Here is a 21,049-nt window from a genome sequence, read left to right as displayed (position 1 = left end):
GATTGTATTCAGTTAGACTGTGTCCAGTAACATGTGATTAGCATTGAAAACCTACCCCTTTTGGATTGTTTCATTTCTCCTGGCCTGATGGTGAAAGAGATCATAGACCCTAGTTGCTTATGTTGGAAGGTGAGATTTAGCTCTACTGAACCATATAAAGTTGCCTTCTTAAACAATGGCTTCATTGCTCTTATGGAAATAATATGACTTAATTCCTTATATTCTAAGGTAGCAATTTGTTAACACATCTCGCCCAACGTGGGGCTCGAACCCACGACCCTGAGATTAAGAGTATAATTCACCCTGTAATGAAAAGTCTTCAAGTCTGCATTCCGAGAGAGCTTTGCGGAAGCAAAGGGTGGACAGAGGGAAAGAGGGAACTCGCAAAGCTCTCTATCTTAATGTATGATATAAAATTTACCTTCTTAAACAAGAGAAAAATCATATCACTTTACCCTATAAGATTCAAGCAATCCAACCTGTAATGAAACGTCTCCAGGTTGGCATTCCTAGACTCGTAAAACAATCAGAAACAGTGAAGGATATAATGGGCCATAGTAGCTCTTGTTCCACAGTGAGATCTAGTTTTGATTTTAATCCCTTAGTTTCTGTCCAGGTGATAAGATTTGAAAATCTCCCCTTTTTGGATCATAACGAGAAGTCTCCAAGTCTGCATTTCTAGAGTCGTAAAACAATTAGAAATGGTGAAGGAAATGATGGGCCATAGTAGCTCTTGTCTGACAGTGGGGTTTAATTTAGATTGTATTCAGTTAGACTGTGTCCAGTAACATGTGATTAGCATTGAAAACCTACCCCTTTTGGATTGTTTCATTTCTCCTGGCCTGATGGTGAAAGAGATCATAGACCCTAGTTGCTTATGTTGGAAGGTGAGATTTAGCTAGACTGAAACATATAAAGTTGCATTCTTAAACAATGGCTTCATTGCTCTTATGGAAATAATATGACTTAATTCCTTATATTCTAAGGTAGCATTTTGTTAACATGTTCCCCTGCTAGGTTGTGTCCACTGGTTTATGGTTAGATTTGAAAATCTCCCTCTACTAAAATGTTTTGTAAGAATTCCTCAATCGTCTTACAACAATTAAATTGCTTGACACACTTTTCCAAAGAACTACACTCCTGTTTCTTCACCTTCTATGTTTTTCAAATATACAATCTGCTCTAATATATGGTGACTTTTATGATTCCCTAGGCCAAACGTAAGCACCTTCCTTCTTTTTTTATTTTTTTCAATAAAGGAGACATAAAATTACATATCTCGCCCAACGTGGGGCTCGAACCCACGACCCTGAGATTAAGAGTCTCATGCGCTACCGACTGAGCTAGCCGGGCTGATTCCTACATGCATTATGCTCTGACTTCGGATGCAAAGGGTGGATGGAGAGAGCTTGCAAAGCTCTCTATCTTGGTTTAACTATTTAATATAATATATAAATTTACCTTCTTAAACAAGAGAAAAATCAGATCACTTTACCCTATAGAACTCACCCTGTAATGAAAAGTCTTCAAGTCTGCATTCCGAGAGAGCTTTGCGGAAGCAAAGGGTGGACAGAGGGAAAGAGGGAACTCGCAAAGCTCTCTATCTTAATGTATGATATAAAATTTACCTTCTTAAACAAGAGAAAAATCATATCACTTTACCCTATAAGATTCAAGCAATCCACCCTGTAATGAAACGTCTCCAGGTTGGCATTCCTAGACTCGTAAAACAATCAGAAACAGTGAAGGATATAATGGGCCATAGTAGCTCTTGTTCCACAGTGAGATCTAGTTTTGATTTTAATCCCTTAGTTTCTGTCCAGGTGATAAGATTTGAAAATCTCCCCTTTTTGGATCATAACGAGAAGTCTCCAAGTCTGCATTTCTAGAGTCGTAAAACAATTAGAAATGGTGAAGGAAATGATGGGCCATAGTAGCTCTTGTCTGACAGTGGGGTTTAATTTAGATTGTATTCAGTTAGACTGTGTCCAGTAACATGTGATTAGCATTGAAAACCTACCCCTTTTGGATTGTTTCATTTCTCCTGGCCTGATGGTGAAAGAGATCATAGACCCTAGTTGCTTATGTTGGAAGGTGAGATTTAGCTCCACTTAACCATATAAAGTTGCCTTCTTAAACAATGGCTTCATTGCTCTTATGGAAATAATATGACTTAATTCCTTATATTCTAAGGTAGCAATTTGTTAACACATCTCGCCCAACGTGGGGCTCGAACCCACGACCCTGAGATTAAGAGTATAATTCACCCTGTAATGAAAAGTCTTCAAGTCTGCATTCCGAGAGGGCTTTGCGGAAGCAAAGGGTGGACAGAGGGAAAGAGGGAACTCGCAAAGCTCTCTATCTTAATGTATGATATAAAATTTACCTTCTTAAACAAGAGAAAAATCATATCACTTTACCCTATAAGATTCAAGCAATCCAACCTGTAATGAAACGTCTCCAGGTTGGCATTCCTAGACTCGTAAAACAATCAGAAACAGTGAAGGATATAATGGGCCATAGTAGCTCTTGTTCCACAGTGAGATCTAGTTTTGATGTTAATCCCTTAGTTTCTGTCCAGGTGATAAGATTTGAAAATCTCCCCTTTTTGGATCATAACGAGAAGTCTCCAAGTCTGCATTTCTAGAGTCGTAAAACAATTAGAAATGGTGAAGGAAATGATGGGGTGGATGGAGAGAGCTTGCAAAGCTCTCTATCTTGGTTTAACTATTTAATATAATATATAAATTTACCTTCTTAAACAAGAGAAAAATCAGATCACTTTACCCTATAGAACTCACCCTGTAATGAAAAGTCTTCAAGTCTGCATTCCGAGAGAGCTTTGCGGAAGCAAAGGGTGGACAGAGGGAAAGAGGGAACTCGCAAAGCTCTCTATCTTAATGTATGATATAAAATTTACCTTCTTAAACAAGAGAAAAATCATATCACTTTACCCTATAAGATTCAAGCAATCCAACCTGTAATGAAACGTCTCCAGGTTGGCATTCCTAGACTCGTAAAACAATCAGAAACAGTGAAGGATATAATGGGCCATAGTAGCTCTTGTTCCACAGTGAGATCTAGTTTTGATTTTAATCCCTTAGTTTCTGTCCAGGTGATAAGATTTGAAAATCTCCCCTTTTTGGATCATAACGAGAAGTCTCCAAGTCTGCATTTCTAGAGTCGTAAAACAATTAGAAATGGTGAAGGAAATGATGGGCCATAGTAGCTCTTGTCTGACAGTGGGGTTTAATTTAGATTGTATTCAGTTAGACTGTGTCCAGTAACATGTGATTAGCATTGAAAACCTACCCCTTTTGGATTGTTTCATTTCTCCTGGCCTGATGGTGAAAGAGATCATAGACCCTAGTTGCTTATGTTGGAAGGTGAGATTTAGCTAGACTGAAACATATAAAGTTGCATTCTTAAACAATGGCTTCATTGCTCTTATGGAAATAATATGACTTAATTCCTTATATTCTAAGGTAGCAATTTGTTAACACATCTCGCCCAACGTGGGTCTCGAACCCACGACCCTGAGATTAAGAGTATAATTCACCCTGTAATGAAAAGTCTTCAAGTCTGCATTCCAGAGGGCTTTGCGGAAGCAAAGGGTGGACAGAGGGAAAGAGGGAACTCGCAAAGCTCTCTATCTTAATGTATGATATAAAATTTACCTTCTTAAACAAGAGAAAAATCATATCACTTTACCCTATAAGATTCAAGCAATCCAACCTGTAATGAAACGTCTCCAGGTTGGCATTCCTAGACTCGTAAAACAATCAGAAACAGTGAAGGATATAATGGGCCATAGTAGCTCTTGTTCCACAGTGAGATCTAGTTTTGATTTTAATCCCTTAGTTTCTGTCCAGGTGATAAGATTTGAAAATCTCCCCTTTTTGGATCATAACGAGAAGTCTCCAAGTCTGCATTTCTAGAGTCGTAAAACAATTAGAAATGGTGAAGGAAATGATGGGCCATAGTAGCTCTTGTCTGACAGTGGGGTTTAATTTAGATTGTATTCAGTTAGACTGTGTCCAGTAACATGTGATTAGCATTGAAAACCTACCCCTTTTGGATTGTTTCATTTCTCCTGGCCTGATGGTGAAAGAGATCATAGACCCTAGTTGCTTATGTTGGAAGGTGAGATTTAGCTAGACTGAAACATATAAAGTTGCATTCTTAAACAATGGCTTCATTGCTCTTATGGAAATAATATGACTTAATTCCTTATATTCTAAGGTAGCATTTTGTTAACATGTTCCCCTGCTAGGTTGTGTCCACTGGTTTATGGTTAGATTTGAAAATCTCCCTCTACTAAAATGTTTTGTAAGAATTCCTCAATCGTCTTACAACAATTAAATTGCTTGACACACTTTTCCAAAGAACTACACTCCTGTTTCTTCACCTTCTATGTTTTTCAAATATACAATCTGCTCTAATATATGGTGACTTTTATGATTCCCTAGGCCAAACGTAAGCACCTTCCTTCTTTTTTTATTTTTTTCAATAAAGGAGACATAAAATTACATATCTCGCCCAACGTGGGGCTCGAACCCACGACCCTGAGATTAAGAGTCTCATGCTCTACCGACTGAGCTAGCCGGGCTGATTCCTACATGCATTATGCTCTGACTTCGGATGCAAAGGGTGGATGGAGAGAGCTTGCAAAGCTCTCTATCTTGGTTTAACTATTTAATATAATATATAAATTTACCTTCTTAAACAAGAGAAAAATCAGATCACTTTACCCTATAGAACTCACCCTGTAATGAAAAGTCTTCAAGTCTGCATTCCGAGAGAGCTTTGCGGAAGCAAAGGGTGGACAGAGGGAAAGAGGGAACTCGCAAAGCTCTCTATCTTAATGTATGATATAAAATTTACCTTCTTAAACAAGAGAAAAATCATATCACTTTACCCTATAAGATTCAAGCAATCCACCCTGTAATGAAACGTCTCCAGGTTGGCATTCCTAGACTCGTAAAACAATCAGAAACAGTGAAGGATATAATGGGCCATAGTAGCTCTTGTTCCACAGTGAGATCTAGTTTTGATTTTAATCCCTTAGTTTCTGTCCAGGTGATAAGATTTGAAAATCTCCCCTTTTTGGATCATAACGAGAAGTCTCCAAGTCTGCATTTCTAGAGTCGTAAAACAATTAGAAATGGTGAAGGAAATGATGGGCCATAGTAGCTCTTGTCTGACAGTGGGGTTTAATTTAGATTGTATTCAGTTAGACTGTGTCCAGTAACATGTGATTAGCATTGAAAACCTACCCCTTTTGGATTGTTTCATTTCTCCTGGCCTGATGGTGAAAGAGATCATAGACCCTAGTTGCTTATGTTGGAAGGTGAGATTTAGCTCCACTGAACCATATAAAGTTGCCTTCTTAAACAATGGCTTCATTGCTCTTATGGAAATAATATGACTTAATTCCTTATATTCTAAGGTAGCAATTTGTTAACACATCTCGCCCAACGTGGGGCTCGAACCCACGACCCTGAGATTAAGAGTATAATTCACCCTGTAATGAAAAGTCTTCAAGTCTGCATTCCGAGAGGGCTTTGCGGAAGCAAAGGGTGGACAGAGGGAAAGAGGGAACTCGCAAAGCTCTCTATCTTAATGTATGATATAAAATTTACCTTCTTAAACAAGAGAAAAATCATATCACTTTACCCTATAAGATTCAAGCAATCCAACCTGTAATGAAACGTCTCCAGGTTGGCATTCCTAGACTCGTAAAACAATCAGAAACAGTGAAGGATATAATGGGCCATAGTAGCTCTTGTTCCACAGTGAGATCTAGTTTTGATGTTAATCCCTTAGTTTCTGTCCAGGTGATAAGATTTGAAAATCTCCCCTTTTTGGATCATAACGAGAAGTCTCCAAGTCTGCATTTCTAGAGTCGTAAAACAATTAGAAATGGTGAAGGAAATGATGGGGTGGATGGAGAGAGCTTGCAAAGCTCTCTATCTTGGTTTAACTATTTAATATAATATATAAATTTACCTTCTTAAACAAGAGAAAAATCAGATCACTTTACCCTATAGAACTCACCCTGTAATGAAAAGTCTTCAAGTCTGCATTCCGAGAGAGCTTTGCGGAAGCAAAGGGTGGACAGAGGGAAAGAGGGAACTCGCAAAGCTCTCTATCTTAATGTATGATATAAAATTTACCTTCTTAAACAAGAGAAAAATCATATCACTTTACCCTATAAGATTCAAGCAATCCAACCTGTAATGAAACGTCTCCAGGTTGGCATTCCTAGACTCGTAAAACAATCAGAAACAGTGAAGGATATAATGGGCCATAGTAGCTCTTGTTCCACAGTGAGATCTAGTTTTGATTTTAATCCCTTAGTTTCTGTCCAGGTGATAAGATTTGAAAATCTCCCCTTTTTGGATCATAACGAGAAGTCTCCAAGTCTGCATTTCTAGAGTCGTAAAACAATTAGAAATGGTGAAGGAAATGATGGGCCATAGTAGCTCTTGTCTGACAGTGGGGTTTAATTTAGATTGTATTCAGTTAGACTGTGTCCAGTAACATGTGATTAGCATTGAAAACCTACCCCTTTTGGATTGTTTCATTTCTCCTGGCCTGATGGTGAAAGAGATCATAGACCCTAGTTGCTTATGTTGGAAGGTGAGATTTAGCTAGACTGAAACATATAAAGTTGCATTCTTAAACAATGGCTTCATTGCTCTTATGGAAATAATATGACTTAATTCCTTATATTCTAAGGTAGCAATTTGTTAACACATCTCGCCCAACGTGGGTCTCGAACCCACGACCCTGAGATTAAGAGTATAATTCACCCTGTAATGAAAAGTCTTCAAGTCTGCATTCCAGAGGGCTTTGCGGAAGCAAAGGGTGGACAGAGGGAAAGAGGGAACTCGCAAAGCTCTCTATCTTAATGTATGATATAAAATTTACCTTCTTAAACAAGAGAAAAATCATATCACTTTACCCTATAAGATTCAAGCAATCCAACCTGTAATGAAACGTCTCCAGGTTGGCATTCCTAGACTCGTAAAACAATCAGAAACAGTGAAGGATATAATGGGCCATAGTAGCTCTTGTTCCACAGTGAGATCTAGTTTTGATTTTAATCCCTTAGTTTCTGTCCAGGTGATAAGATTTGAAAATCTCCCCTTTTTGGATCATAACGAGAAGTCTCCAAGTCTGCATTTCTAGAGTCGTAAAACAATTAGAAATGGTGAAGGAAATGATGGGCCATAGTAGCTCTTGTCTGACAGTGGGGTTTAATTTAGATTGTATTCAGTTAGACTGTGTCCAGTAACATGTGATTAGCATTGAAAACCTACCCCTTTTGGATTGTTTCATTTCTCCTGGCCTGATGGTGAAAGAGATCATAGACCCTAGTTGCTTATGTTGGAAGGTGAGATTTAGCTAGACTGAAACATATAAAGTTGCATTCTTAAACAATGGCTTCATTGCTCTTATGGAAATAATATGACTTAATTCCTTATATTCTAAGGTAGCATTTTGTTAACATGTTCCCCTGCTAGGTTGTGTCCACTGGTTTATGGTTAGATTTGAAAATCTCCCTCTACTAAAATGTTTTGTAAGAATTCCTCAATCGTCTTACAACAATTAAATTGCTTGACACACTTTTCCAAAGAACTACACTCCTGTTTCTTCACCTTCTATGTTTTTCAAATATACAATCTGCTCTAATATATGGTGACTTTTATGATTCCCTAGGCCAAACGTAAGCACCTTCCTTCTTTTTTTATTTTTTTCAATAAAGGAGACATAAAATTACATATCTCGCCCAACGTGGGGCTCGAACCCACGACCCTGAGATTAAGAGTCTCATACTCTACCGACTGAGCTAGCCGGGCTGATTCCTACATGCATTATGCTCTGACTTCGGATGCAAAGGGTGGATGGAGAGAGCTTGCAAAGCTCTCTATCTTGGTTTAACTATTTAATATAATATATAAATTTACCTTCTTAAACAAGAGAAAAATCAGATCACTTTACCCTATAGAACTCACCCTGTAATGAAAAGTCTTCAAGTCTGCATTCCGAGAGAGCTTTGCGGAAGCAAAGGGTGGACAGAGGGAAAGAGGGAACTCGCAAAGCTCTCTATCTTAATGTATGATATAAAATTTACCTTCTTAAACAAGAGAAAAATCATATCACTTTACCCTATAAGATTCAAGCAATCCACCCTGTAATGAAACGTCTCCAGGTTGGCATTCCTAGACTCGTAAAACAATCAGAAACAGTGAAGGATATAATGGGCCATAGTAGCTCTTGTTCCACAGTGAGATCTAGTTTTGATTTTAATCCCTTAGTTTCTGTCCAGGTGATAAGATTTGAAAATCTCCCCTTTTTGGATCATAACGAGAAGTCTCCAAGTCTGCATTTCTAGAGTCGTAAAACAATTAGAAATGGTGAAGGAAATGATGGGCCATAGTAGCTCTTGTCTGACAGTGGGGTTTAATTTAGATTGTATTCAGTTAGACTGTGTCCAGTAACATGTGATTAGCATTGAAAACCTACCCCTTTTGGATTGTTTCATTTCTCCTGGCCTGATGGTGAAAGAGATCATAGACCCTAGTTGCTTATGTTGGAAGGTGAGATTTAGTTCCACTGAACCATATAAAGTTGCCTTCTTAAACAATGGCTTCATTGCTCTTATGGAAATAATATGACTTAATTCCTTATATTCTAAGGTAGCAATTTGTTAACACATCTCGCCCAACGTGGGGCTCGAACCCACGACCCTGAGATTAAGAGTATAATTCACCCTGTAATGAAAAGTCTTCAAGTCTGCATTCCAGAGGGCTTTGCGGAAGCAAAGGGTGGACAGAGGGAAAGAGGGAACTCGCAAAGCTCTCTATCTTAATGTATGATATAAAATTTACCTTCTTAAACAAGAGAAAAATCATATCACTTTACCCTATAAGATTCAAGCAATCCAACCTGTAATGAAACGTCTCCAGGTTGGCATTCCTAGACTCGTAAAACAATCAGAAACAGTGAAGGATATAATGGGCCATAGTAGCTCTTGTTCCACAGTGAGATCTAGTTTTGATTTTAATCCCTTAGTTTCTGTCCAGGTGATAAGATTTGAAAATCTCCCCTTTTTGGATCATAACGAGAAGTCTCCAAGTCTGCATTTCTAGAGTCGTAAAACAATTAGAAATGGTGAAGGAAATGATGGGCCATAGTAGCTCTTGTCTGACAGTGGGGTTTAATTTAGATTGTATTCAGTTAGACTGTGTCCAGTAACATGTGATTAGCATTGAAAACCTACCCCTTTTGGATTGTTTCATTTCTCCTGGCCTGATGGTGAAAGAGATCATAGACCCTAGTTGCTTATGTTGGAAGGTGAGATTTAGCTAGACTGAAACATATAAAGTTGCATTCTTAAACAATGGCTTCATTGCTCTTATGGAAATAATATGACTTAATTCCTTATATTCTAAGGTAGCATTTTGTTAGCATGTTCCCCTGCTAGGTTGTGTCCACTGGTTTATGGTTAGATTTGAAAATCTCCCTCTACTAAAATGTTTTGTAAGAATTCCTCAATCGTCTTACAACAATTAAATTGCTTGACACACTTTTCCAAAGAACTACACTCCTGTTTTTTCACCTTCTATGTTTTTCAAATATACAATCTGCTCTAATATATGGTGACTTTTATGATTCCCTAGGCCAAACGTAAGCACCTTCCTTCTTTTTTTATTTTTTTCAATAAAGGAGACATAAAATTACATATCTCGCCCAACGTGGGGCTCGAACCCACGACCCTGAGATTAAGAGTCTCATGCTCTACCGACTGAGCTAGCCGGGCTGATTCCTACATGCATTATGCTCTGACTTCGGATGCAAAGGGTGGATGGAGAGAGCTTGCAAAGCTCTCTATCTTGGTTTAACTATTTAATATAATATATAAATTTACCTTCTTAAACAAGAGAAAAATCAGATCACTTTACCCTATAGAACTCACCCTGTAATGAAAAGTCTTCAAGTCTGCATTCCGAGAGAGATTTGCGGAAGCAAAGGGTGGACAGAGGGAAAGAGGGAACTCGCAAAGCTCTCTATCTTAATGTATGATATAAAATTTACCTTCTTAAACAAGAGAAAAATCATATCACTTTACCCTATAAGATTCAAGCAATCCACCCTGTAATGAAACGTCTCCAGGTTGGCATTCCTAGACTCGTAAAACAATCAGAAACAGTGAAGGATATAATGGGCCATAGTAGCTCTTGTTCCACAGTGAGATCTAGTTTTGATTTTAATCCCTTAGTTTCTGTCCAGGTGATAAGATTTGAAAATCTCCCCTTTTTGGATCATAACGAGAAGTCTCCAAGTCTGCATTTCTAGAGTCGTAAAACAATTAGAAATGGTGAAGGAAATGATGGGCCATAGTAGCTCTTGTCTGACAGTGGGGTTTAATTTAGATTGTATTCTGTTAGACTGTGTCCAGTAACATGTGATTAGCATTGAAAACCTACCCCTTTTGGATTGTTTCATTTCTCCTGGCCTGATGGTGAAAGAGATCATAGACCCTAGTTGCTTATGTTGGAAGGTGAGATTTAGCTCCACTGAACCATATAAAGTTGCCTTCTTAAACAATGGCTTCATTGCTCTTATGGAAATAATATGACTTAATTCCTTATATTCTAAGGTAGCAATTTGTTAACACATCTCGCCCAACGTGGGGCTCGAACCCACGACCCTGAGATTAAGAGTATAATTCACCCTGTAATGAAAAGTCTTCAAGTCTGCATTCCAGAGGGCTTTGCGGAAGCAAAGGGTGGACAGAGGGAAAGAGGGAACTCGCAAAGCTCTCTATCTTAATGTATGATATAAAATTTACCTTCTTAAACAAGAGAAAAATCATATCACTTTACCCTATAAGATTCAAGCAATCCAACCTGTAATGAAACGTCTCCAGGTTGGCATTCCTAGACTCGTAAAACAATCAGAAACAGTGAAGGATATAATGGGCCATAGTAGCTCTTGTTCCACAGTGAGATCTAGTTTTGATTTTAATCCCTTAGTTTCTGTCCAGGTGATAAGATTTGAAAATCTCCCCTTTTTGGATCATAACGAGAAGTCTCCAAGTCTGCATTTCTAGAGTCGTAAAACAATTAGAAATGGTGAAGGAAATGATGGGCCATAGTAGCTCTTGTCTGACAGTGGGGTTTAATTTAGATTGTATTCAGTTAGACTGTGTCCAGTAACATGTGATTAGCATTGAAAACCTACCCCTTTTGGATTTTTTCATTTCTCCTGGCCTGATGGTGAAAGAGATCATAGACCCTAGTTGCTTATGTTGGAAGGTGAGATTTAGCTAGACTGAAACATATAAAGTTGCATTCTTAAACAATGGCTTCATTGCTCTTATGGAAATAATATGACTTAATTCCTTATATTCTAAGGTAGCATTTTGTTAGCATGTTCCCCTGCTAGGTTGTGTCCACTGGTTTATGGTTAGATTTGAAAATCTCCCTCTACTAAAATGTTTTGTAAGAATTCCTCAATCGTCTTACAACAATTAAATTGCTTGACACACTTTTCCAAAGAACTACACTCCTGTTTTTTCACCTTCTATGTTTTTCAAATATACAATCTGCTCTAATATATGGTGACTTTTATGATTCCCTAGGCCAAACGTAAGCACCTTCCTTCTTTTTTTATTTTTTTCAATAAAGGAGACATAAAATTACATATCTCGCCCAACGTGGGGCTCGAACCCACGACCCTGAGATTAAGAGTCTCATGCTCTACCGACTGAGCTAGCCGGGCTGATTCCTACATGCATTATGCTCTGACTTCGGATGCAAAGGGTGGATGGAGAGAGCTTGCAAAGCTCTCTATCTTGGTTTAACTATTTAATATAATATATAAATTTACCTTCTTAAACAAGAGAAAAATCAGATCACTTTACCCTATAGAACTCACCCTGTAATGAAAAGTCTTCAAGTCTGCATTCCGAGAGAGCTTTGCGGAAGCAAAGGGTGGACAGAGGGAAAGAGGGAACTCGCAAAGCTCTCTATCTCAATGTATGATATAAAATTTACCTTCTTAAACAAGAGAAAAATCATATCACTTTACCCTATAAGATTCAAGCAATCCACCCTGTAATGAAACGTCTCCAGGTTGGCATTCCTAGACTCGTAAAACAATCAGAAACAGTGAAGGATATAATGGGCCATAGTAGCTCTTGTTCCACAGTGAGATCTAGTTTTGATTTTAATCCCTTAGTTTCTGTCCAGGTGATAAGATTTGAAAATCTCCCCTTTTTGGATCATAACGAGAAGTCTCCAAGTCTGCATTTCTAGAGTCGTAAAACAATTAGAAATGGTGAAGGAAATGATGGGCCATAGTAGCTCTTGTCTGACAGTGGGGTTTAATTTAGATTGTATTCAGTTAGACTGTGTCCAGTAACATGTGATTAGCATTGAAAACCTACCCCTTTTGGATTGTTTCATTTCTCCTGGCCTGATGGTGAAAGAGATCATAGACCCTAGTTGCTTATGTTGGAAGGTGAGATTTAGCTCCACTTAACCATATAAAGTTGCCTTCTTAAACAATGGCTTCATTGCTCTTATGGAAATAATATGACTTAATTCCTTATATTCTAAGGTAGCAATTTGTTAACACATCTCGCCCAACGTGGGTCTCGAACCCACGACCCTGAGATTAAGAGTATAATTCACCCTGTAATGAAAAGTCTTCAAGTCTGCATTCCGAGAGAGCTTTGCGGAAGCAAAGGGTGGACAGAGGGAAAGAGGGAACTTGCAAAGCTCTCTATCTTAATGTATGATATAAAATTTACCTTCTTAAACAAGAGAAAAATCATATCACTTTACCCTATAAGATTCAAGCAATCCAACCTGTAATGAAACGTCTCCAGGTTGGCATTCCTAGACTCGTAAAACAATCAGAAACAGTGAAGGATATAATGGGCCATAGTAGCTCTTGTTCCACAGTGAGATCTAGTTTTGATTTTAATCCCTTAGTTTCTGTCCAGGTGATAAGATTTGAAAATCTCCCCTTTTTGGATCATAACGAGAAGTCTCCAAGTCTGCATTTCTAGAGTCGTAAAACAATTAGAAATGGTGAAGGAAATGATGGGCCATAGTAGCTCTTGTCTGACAGTGGGGTTTAATTTAGATTGTATTCAGTTAGACTGTGTCCAGTAACATGTGATTAGCATTGAAAACCTACCCCTTTTGGATTGTTTCATTTCTCCTGGCCTGATGGTGAAAGAGATCATAGACCCTAGTTGCTTATGTTGGAAGGTGAGATTTAGCTAGACTGAAACATATAAAGTTGCATTCTTAAACAATGGCTTCATTGCTCTTATGGAAATAATATGACTTAATTCCTTATATTCTAAGGTAGCATTTTGTTAACATGTTCCCCTGCTAGGTTGTGTCCACTGGTTTATGGTTAGATTTGAAAATCTCCCTCTACTAAAATGTTTTGTAAGAATTCCTCAATCGTCTTACAACAATTAAATTGCTTGACACACTTTTCCAAAGAACTACACTCCTGTTTCTTCACCTTCTATGTTTTTCAAATATACAATCTGCTCTAATATATGGTGACTTTTATGATTTCCTAGGCCAAACGTAAGCACCTTCCTTCTTTTTTTATTTTTTTCAATAAAGGAGACATAAAATTACATATCTCGCCCAACGTGGGGCTCGAACCCACGACCCTGAGATTAAGAGTCTCATGCTCTACCGACTGAGCTAGCCGGGCTGATTCCTACATGCATTATGCTCTGACTTCGGATGCAAAGGGTGGATGGAGAGAGCTTGCAAAGCTCTCTATCTTGGTTTAACTATTTAATATAATATATAAATTTACCTTCTTAAACAAGAGAAAAATCAGATCACTTTACCCTATAGAACTCACCCTGTAATGAAAAGTCTTCAAGTCTGCATTCCAAGAGAGCTTTGCGGAAGCAAAGGGTGGACAGAGGGAAAGAGGGAACTCGCAAAGCTCTCTATCTCAATGTATGATATAAAATTTACCTTCTTAAACAAGAGAAAAATCATATCACTTTACCCTATAAGATTCAAGCAATCCACCCTGTAATGAAACGTCTCCAGGTTGGCATTCCTAGACTCGTAAAACAATCAGAAACAGTGAAGGATATAATGGGCCATAGTAGCTCTTGTTCCACAGTGAGATCTAGTTTTGATTTTAATCCCTTAGTTTCTGTCCAGGTGATAAGATTTGAAAATCTCCCCTTTTTGGATCATAACGAGAAGTCTCCAAGTCTGCATTTCTAGAGTCGTAAAACAATTAGAAATGGTGAAGGAAATGATGGGCCATAGTAGCTCTTGTCTGACAGTGGGGTTTAATTTAGATTGTATTCAGTTAGACTGTGTCCAGTAACATGTGATTAGCATTGAAAACCTACCCCTTTTGGATTGTTTCATTTCTCCTGGCCTGATGGTGAAAGAGATCATAGACCCTAGTTGCTTATGTTGGAAGGTGAGATTTAGCTCCACTGAACCATATAAAGTTGCCTTCTTAAACAATGGCTTCATTGCTCTTATGGAAATAATATGACTTAATTCCTTATATTCTAAGGTAGCAATTTGTTAACACATCTCGCCCAACGTGGGTCTCGAACCCACGACCCTGAGATTAAGAGTATAATTCACCCTGTAATGAAAAGTCTTCAAGTCTGCATTCCGAGAGAGCTTTGCGGAAGCAAAGGGTGGACAGAGGGAAAGAGGGAACTCGCAAAGCTCTCTATCTCAATGTATGATATAAAATTTACCTTCTTAAACAAGAGAAAAATCATATCACTTTACCCTATAAGATTCAAGCAATCCACCCTGTAATGAAACGTCTCCAGGTTGGCATTCCTAGACTCGTAAAACAATCAGAAACAGTGAAGGATATAATGGGCCATAGTAGCTCTTGTTCCACAGTGAGATCTAGTTTTGATTTTAATCCCTTAGTTTCTGTCCAGGTGATAAGATTTGAAAATCTCCCCTTTTTGGATCATAACGAGAAGTCTCCAAGTCTGCATTTCTAGAGTCGTAAAACAATTAGAAATGGTGAAGGAAATGATGGGCCATAGTAGCTCTTGTCTGACAGTGGGGTTTAATTTAGATTGTATTCAGTTAGACTGTGTCCAGTAACATGTGATTAGCATTGAAAACCTACCCCTTTTGGATTGTTTCATTTCTCCTGGCCTGATGGTGAAAGAGATCATAGACCCTAGTTGCTTATGTTGGAAGGTGAGATTTAGCTCCACTTAACCATATAAAGTTGCCTTCTTAAACAATGGCTTCATTGCTCTTATGGAAATAATATGACTTAATTCCTTATATTCTAAGGTAGCAATTTGTTAACACATCTCGCCCAACGTGGGGCTCGAACCCACGACCCTGAGATTAAGAGTATAATTCACCCTGTAATGAAAAGTTTTCAAGTCTGCATTCCAGAGGGCTTTGCGGAAGCAAAGGGTGGACAGAGGGAAAGAGGGAACTCGCAAAGCTCTCTATCTTAATGTATGATATAAAATTTACCTTCTTAAACAAGAGAAAAATCATATCACTTTACCCTATAAGATTCAAGCAATCCAACCTGTAATGAAACGTCTCCAGGTTGGCATTCCTAGACTCGTAAAACAATCAGAAACAGTGAAGGATATAATGGGCCATAGTAGCTCTTGTTCCACAGTGAGATCTAGTTTTGATTTTAATCCCTTAGTTTCTGTCCAGGTGATAAGATTTGAAAATCTCCCCTTTTTGGATCATAACGAGAAGTCTCCAAGTCTGCATTTCTAGAGTCGTAAAACAATTAGAAATGGTGAAGGAAATGATGGGCCATAGTAGCTCTTGTCTGACAGTGGGGTTTAATTTAGATTGTATTCAGTTAGACTGTGTCCAGTAACATGTGATTAGCATTGAAAACCTACCCCTTTTGGATTGTTTCATTTCTCCTGGCCTGATGGTGAAAGAGATCATAGACCCTAGTTGCTTATGTTGGAAGGTGAGATTTAGCTCCACTGAACCATATAAAGTTGCCTTCTTAAACAATGGCTTCATTGCTCTTATGGAAATAATATGACTTAATTCCTTATATTCTAAGGTAGCAATTTGTTAACACATCTCGCCCAACGTGGGTCTCGAACCCACGACCCTGAGATTAAGAGTATAATTCACCCTGTAATGAAAAGTCTTCAAGTCTGCATTCCGAGAGAGCTTTGCGGAAGCAAAGGGTGGACAGAGGGAAAGAGGGAACTCGCAAAGCTCTCTATCTTAATGTATGATATAAAATTTACCTTCTTAAACAAGAGAAAAATCATATCACTTTACCCTATAAGATTCAAGCAATCCAACCTGTAATGAAACGTCTCCAGGTTGGCATTCCTAGACTCGTAAAACAATCAGAAACAGTGAAGGATATAATGGGCCATAGTAGCTCTTGTTCCACAGTGAGATCTAGTTTTGATTTTAATCCCTTAGTTTCTGTCCAGGTGATAAGATTTGAAAATCTCCCCTTTTTGGATCATAACGAGAAGTCTCCAAGTCTGCATTTCTAGAGTCGTAAAACAATTAGAAATGGTGAAGGAAATGATGGGCCATAGTAGCTCTTGTCTGACAGTGGGGTTTAATTTAGATTGTATTCAGTTAGACTGTGTCCAGTAACATGTGATTAGCATTGAAAACCTACCCCTTTTGGATTGTTTCATTTCTCCTGGCCTGATGGTGAAAGAGATCATAGACCCTAGTTGCTTATGTTGGAAGGTGAGATTTAGCTAGACTGAAACATATAAAGTTGCATTCTTAAACAATGGCTTCATTGCTCTTATGGAAATAATATGACTTAATTCCTTATATTCTAAGGTAGCATTTTGTTAACATGTTCCCCTGCTAGGTTGTGTCCACTGGTTTATGGTTAGATTTGAAAATCTCCCTCTACTAAAATGTTTTGTAAGAATTCCTCAATCGTCTTACAACAATTAAATTGCTTGACACACTTTTCCAAAGAACTACACTCCTGTTTCTTCACCTTCTATGTTTTTCAAATATACAATCTGCTCTAATATATGGTGACTTTTATGATTCCCTAGGCCAAACGTAAGCACCTTCCTTCTTTTTTTATTTTTTTCAATAAAGGAGACATAAAATTACATATCTCGCCCAACGTGGGGCTCGAACCCACGACCCTGAGATTAAGAGTCTCATGCTCTACCGACTGAGCTAGCCGGGCTGATTCCTACATGCATTATGCTCTGACTTCGGATGCAAAGGGTGGATGGAGAGAGCTTGCAAAGCTCTCTATCTTGGTTTAACTATTTAATATAATATATAAATTTACCTTCTTAAACAAGAGAAAAATCAGATCACTTTACCCTATAGAACTCACCCTGTAATGAAAAGTCTTCAAGTCTGCATTCCAAGAGAGCTTTGCGGAAGCAAAGGGTGGACAGAGGGAAAGAGGGAACTCGCAAAGCTCTCTATCTTAATGTATGATATAAAATTTACCTTCTTAAACAAGAGAAAAATCATATCACTTTACCCTATAAGATTCAAGCAATCCACCCTGTAATGAAACGTCTCCAGGTTGGCATTCCTAGACTCGTAAAACAATCAGAAACAGTGAAGGATATAATGGGCCATAGTAGCTCTTGTTCCACAGTGAGATCTAGTTTTGATTTTAATCCCTTAGTTTCTGTCCAGGTGATAAGATTTGAAAATCTCCCCTTTTTGGATCATAACGAGAAGTCTCCAAGTCTGCATTTCTAGAGTCGTAAAACAATTAGAAATGGTGAAGGAAATGATGGGCCATAGTAGCTCTTGTCTGACAGTGGGGTTTAATTTAGATTGTATTCAGTTAGACTGTGTCCAGTAACATGTGATTAGCATTGAAAACCTACCCCTTTTGGATTGTTTCATTTCTCCTGGCCTGATGGTGAAAGAGATCATAGACCCTAGTTGCTTATGTTGGAAGGTGAGATTTAGCTCCACTGAACCATATAAAGTTGCCTTCTTAAACAATGGCTTCATTGCTCTTATGGAAATAATATGACTTAATTCCTTATATTCTAAGGTAGCAATTTGTTAACACATCTCGCCCAACGTGGGTCTCGAACCCACGACCCTGAGATTAAGAGTATAATTCACCCTGTAATGAAAAGTCTTCAAGTCTGCATTCCGAGAGAGCTTTGCGGAAGCAAAGGGTGGACAGAGGGAAAGAGGGAACTCGCAAAGCTCTCTATCTCAATGTATGATATAAAATTTACCTTCTTAAACAAGAGAAAAATCATATCACTTTACCCTATAAGATTCAAGCAATCCACCCTGTAATGAAACGTCTCCAGGTTGGCATTCCTAGACTCGTAAAACAATCAGAAACAGTGAAGGATATAATGGGCCATAGTAGCTCTTGTTCCACAGTGAGATCTAGTTTTGATTTTAATCCCTTAGTTTCTGTCCAGGTGATAAGATTTGAAAATCTCCCCTTTTTGGATCATAACGAGAAGTCTCCAAGTCTGCATTTCTAGAGTCGTAAAACAATTAGAAATGGTGAAGGAAATGATGGGCCATAGTAGCTCTTGTCTGACAGTGGGGTTTAATTTAGATTGTATTCAGTTAGACTGTGTCCAGTAACATGTGATTAGCATTGAAAACCTACCCCTTTTGGATTGTTTCATTTCTCCTGGCCTGATGGTGAAAGAGATCATAGACCCTAGTTGCTTATGTTGGAAGGTGAGATTTAGCTCCACTTAACCATATAAAGTTGCCTTCTTAAACAATGGCTTCATTGCTCTTATGGAAATAATATGACTTAATTCCTTATATTCTAAGGTAGCAATTTGTTAACACATCTCGCCCAACGTGGGGCTCGAACCCACGACCCTGAGATTAAGAGTATAATTCACCCTGTAATGAAAAGTTTTCAAGTCTGCATTCCAGAGGGCTTTGCGGAAGCAAAGGGTGGACAGAGGGAAAGAGGGAACTCGCAAAGCTCTCTATCTTAATGTATGATATAAAATTTACCTTCTTAAACAAGAGAAAAATCATATCACTTTACCCTATAAGATTCAAGCAATCCACCCTGTAATGAAACGTCTCCAGGTTGGCATTCCTAGACTCGTAAAACAATCAGAAACAGTGAAGGATATAATGGGCCATAGTAGCTCTTGTTCCACAGTGAGATCTAGTTTTGATTTTAATCCCTTAGTTTCTGTCCAGGTGATAAGATTTGAAAATCTCCCCTTTTTGGATCATAACGAGAAGTCTCCAAGTCTGCATTTCTAGAGTCGTAAAACAATTAGAAATGGTGAAGGAAATGATGGGCCATAGTAGCTCTTGTCTGACAGTGGGGTTTAATTTAGATTGTATTCAGTTAGACTGTGTCCAGTAACATGTGATTAGCATTGAAAACCTACCCCTTTTGGATTGTTTCATTTCTCCTGGCCTGATGGTGAAAGAGATCATAGACCCTAGTTGCTTATGTTGGAAGGTGAGATTTAGCTCCACTGAACCATATAAAGTTGCCTTCTTAAACAATGGCTTCATTGCTCTTATGGAAATAATATGACTTAATTCCTTATATTCTAAGGTAGCAATTTGTTAACACATCTCGCCCAACGTGGGTCTCGAACCCACGACCCTGAGATTAAGAGTATAATTCACCCTGTAATGAAAAGTCTTCAAGTCTGCATTCCGAGAGAGCTTTGCGGAAGCAAAGGGTGGACAGAGGGAAAGAGGGAACTCGCAAAGCTCTCTATCTTAATGTATGATATAAAATTTACCTTCTTAAACAAGAGAAAAATCATATCACTTTACCCTATAAGATTCAAGCAATCCAACCTGTAATGAAACGTCTCCAGGTTGGCATTCCTAGACTCGTAAAACAATCAGAAACAGTGAAGGATATAATGGGCCATAGTAGCTCTTGTTCCACAGTGAGATCTAGTTTTGATTTTAATCCCTTAGTTTCTGTCCAGGTGATAAGATTTGAAAATCTCCCCTTTTTGGATCATAACGAGAAGTCTCCAAGTCTGCATTTCTAGAGTCGTAAAACAATTAGAAATGGTGAAGGAAATGATGGGCCATAGTAGCTCTTGTCTGACAGTGGGGTTTAATTTAGATTGTATTCAGTTAGACTGTGTCCAGTAACATGTGATTAGCATTGAAAACCTACCCCTTTTGGATTGTTTCATTTCTCCTGGCCTGATGGTGAAAGAGATCATAGACCCTAGTTGCTTATGTTGGAAGGTGAGATTTAGCTAGACTGAAACATATAAAGTTGCATTCTTAAACAATGGCTTCATTGCTCTTATGGAAATAATATGACTTAATTCCTTATATTCTAAGGTAGCATTTTGTTAACATGTTCCCCTGCTAGGTTGTGTCCACTGGTTTATGGTTAGATTTGAAAATCTCCCTCTACTAAAATGTTTTGTAAGAATTCCTCAATCGTCTTACAACAATTAAATTGCTTGACACACTTTTCCAAAGAACTACACTCCTGTTTCTTCACCTTCTATGTTTTTCAAATATACAATCTGCTCTAATATATGGTGACTTTTATGATTCCCTAGGCCAAACGTAAGCACCTTCCTTCTTTTTTTATTTTTTTCAATAAAGGAGACATAAAATTACATATCTCGCCCAACGTGGGGCTCGAACCCACGACCCTGAGATTAAGAGTCTCATGCTCTACCGACTGAGCTAGCCGGGCTGATTCCTACATGCATTATGCTCTGACTTCGGATGCAAAGGGTGGATGGAGAGAGCTTGCAAAGCTCTCTATCTTGGTTTAACTATTTAATATAATATATAAATTTACCTTCTTAAACAAGAGAAAAATCAGATCACTTTACCCTATAGAACTCACCCTGTAATGAAAAGTCTTCAAGTCTGCATTCCAAGAGAGCTTTGCGGAAGCAAAGGGTGGACAGAGGGAAAGAGGGAACTCGCAAAGCTCTCTATCTTAATGTATGATATAAAATTTACCTTCTTAAACAAGAGAAAAATCATATCACTTTACCCTATAAGATTCAAGCAATCCA

The 21,049-nt window shown here is 38.3% G+C and overlaps 7 non-coding genes across 7 annotated transcripts; all 7 read right to left on the bottom strand.

Moving 5' to 3' along the window:
* Window positions 1–4,536: 4,536 nt before the first annotated feature.
* Window positions 4,537–4,609, bottom strand: TRNAK-CUU (transfer RNA lysine (anticodon CUU)). Its single transcript has one exon. It is a non-coding gene; the product is annotated as a tRNA-Lys (tRNA).
* Window positions 4,610–7,792: 3,183 nt separating this feature from the next.
* On the bottom strand, window positions 7,793–7,865 carry TRNAK-CUU (transfer RNA lysine (anticodon CUU)). The gene has a single exon. It is a non-coding gene; the product is annotated as a tRNA-Lys (tRNA).
* Window positions 7,866–9,756: 1,891 nt separating this feature from the next.
* On the bottom strand, window positions 9,757–9,829 carry TRNAK-CUU (transfer RNA lysine (anticodon CUU)). The gene has a single exon. It is a non-coding gene; the product is annotated as a tRNA-Lys (tRNA).
* A 1,891-nt stretch (window positions 9,830–11,720) lies between these two features.
* Window positions 11,721–11,793, bottom strand: TRNAK-CUU (transfer RNA lysine (anticodon CUU)). The gene has a single exon. It is a non-coding gene; the product is annotated as a tRNA-Lys (tRNA).
* A 1,892-nt stretch (window positions 11,794–13,685) lies between these two features.
* TRNAK-CUU (transfer RNA lysine (anticodon CUU)) lies at window positions 13,686–13,758 on the bottom strand. The gene has a single exon. It is a non-coding gene; the product is annotated as a tRNA-Lys (tRNA).
* Window positions 13,759–17,165: 3,407 nt separating this feature from the next.
* TRNAK-CUU (transfer RNA lysine (anticodon CUU)) lies at window positions 17,166–17,238 on the bottom strand. Its single transcript has one exon. It is a non-coding gene; the product is annotated as a tRNA-Lys (tRNA).
* A 3,407-nt stretch (window positions 17,239–20,645) lies between these two features.
* On the bottom strand, window positions 20,646–20,718 carry TRNAK-CUU (transfer RNA lysine (anticodon CUU)). Its single transcript has one exon. It is a non-coding gene; the product is annotated as a tRNA-Lys (tRNA).
* Between the last annotated feature and the right edge of the window lie 331 nt (window positions 20,719–21,049).

This window comes from Pelobates fuscus, chromosome 2 (assembly GCF_036172605.1).
Source record: "Pelobates fuscus isolate aPelFus1 chromosome 2, aPelFus1.pri, whole genome shotgun sequence".
NCBI lineage: Eukaryota > Metazoa > Chordata > Amphibia > Anura > Pelobatidae > Pelobates > Pelobates fuscus.
The sequence above is the reverse complement of the archived record's forward strand: the minus strand, read 5'-3'. Positions and strand labels throughout refer to the sequence as shown.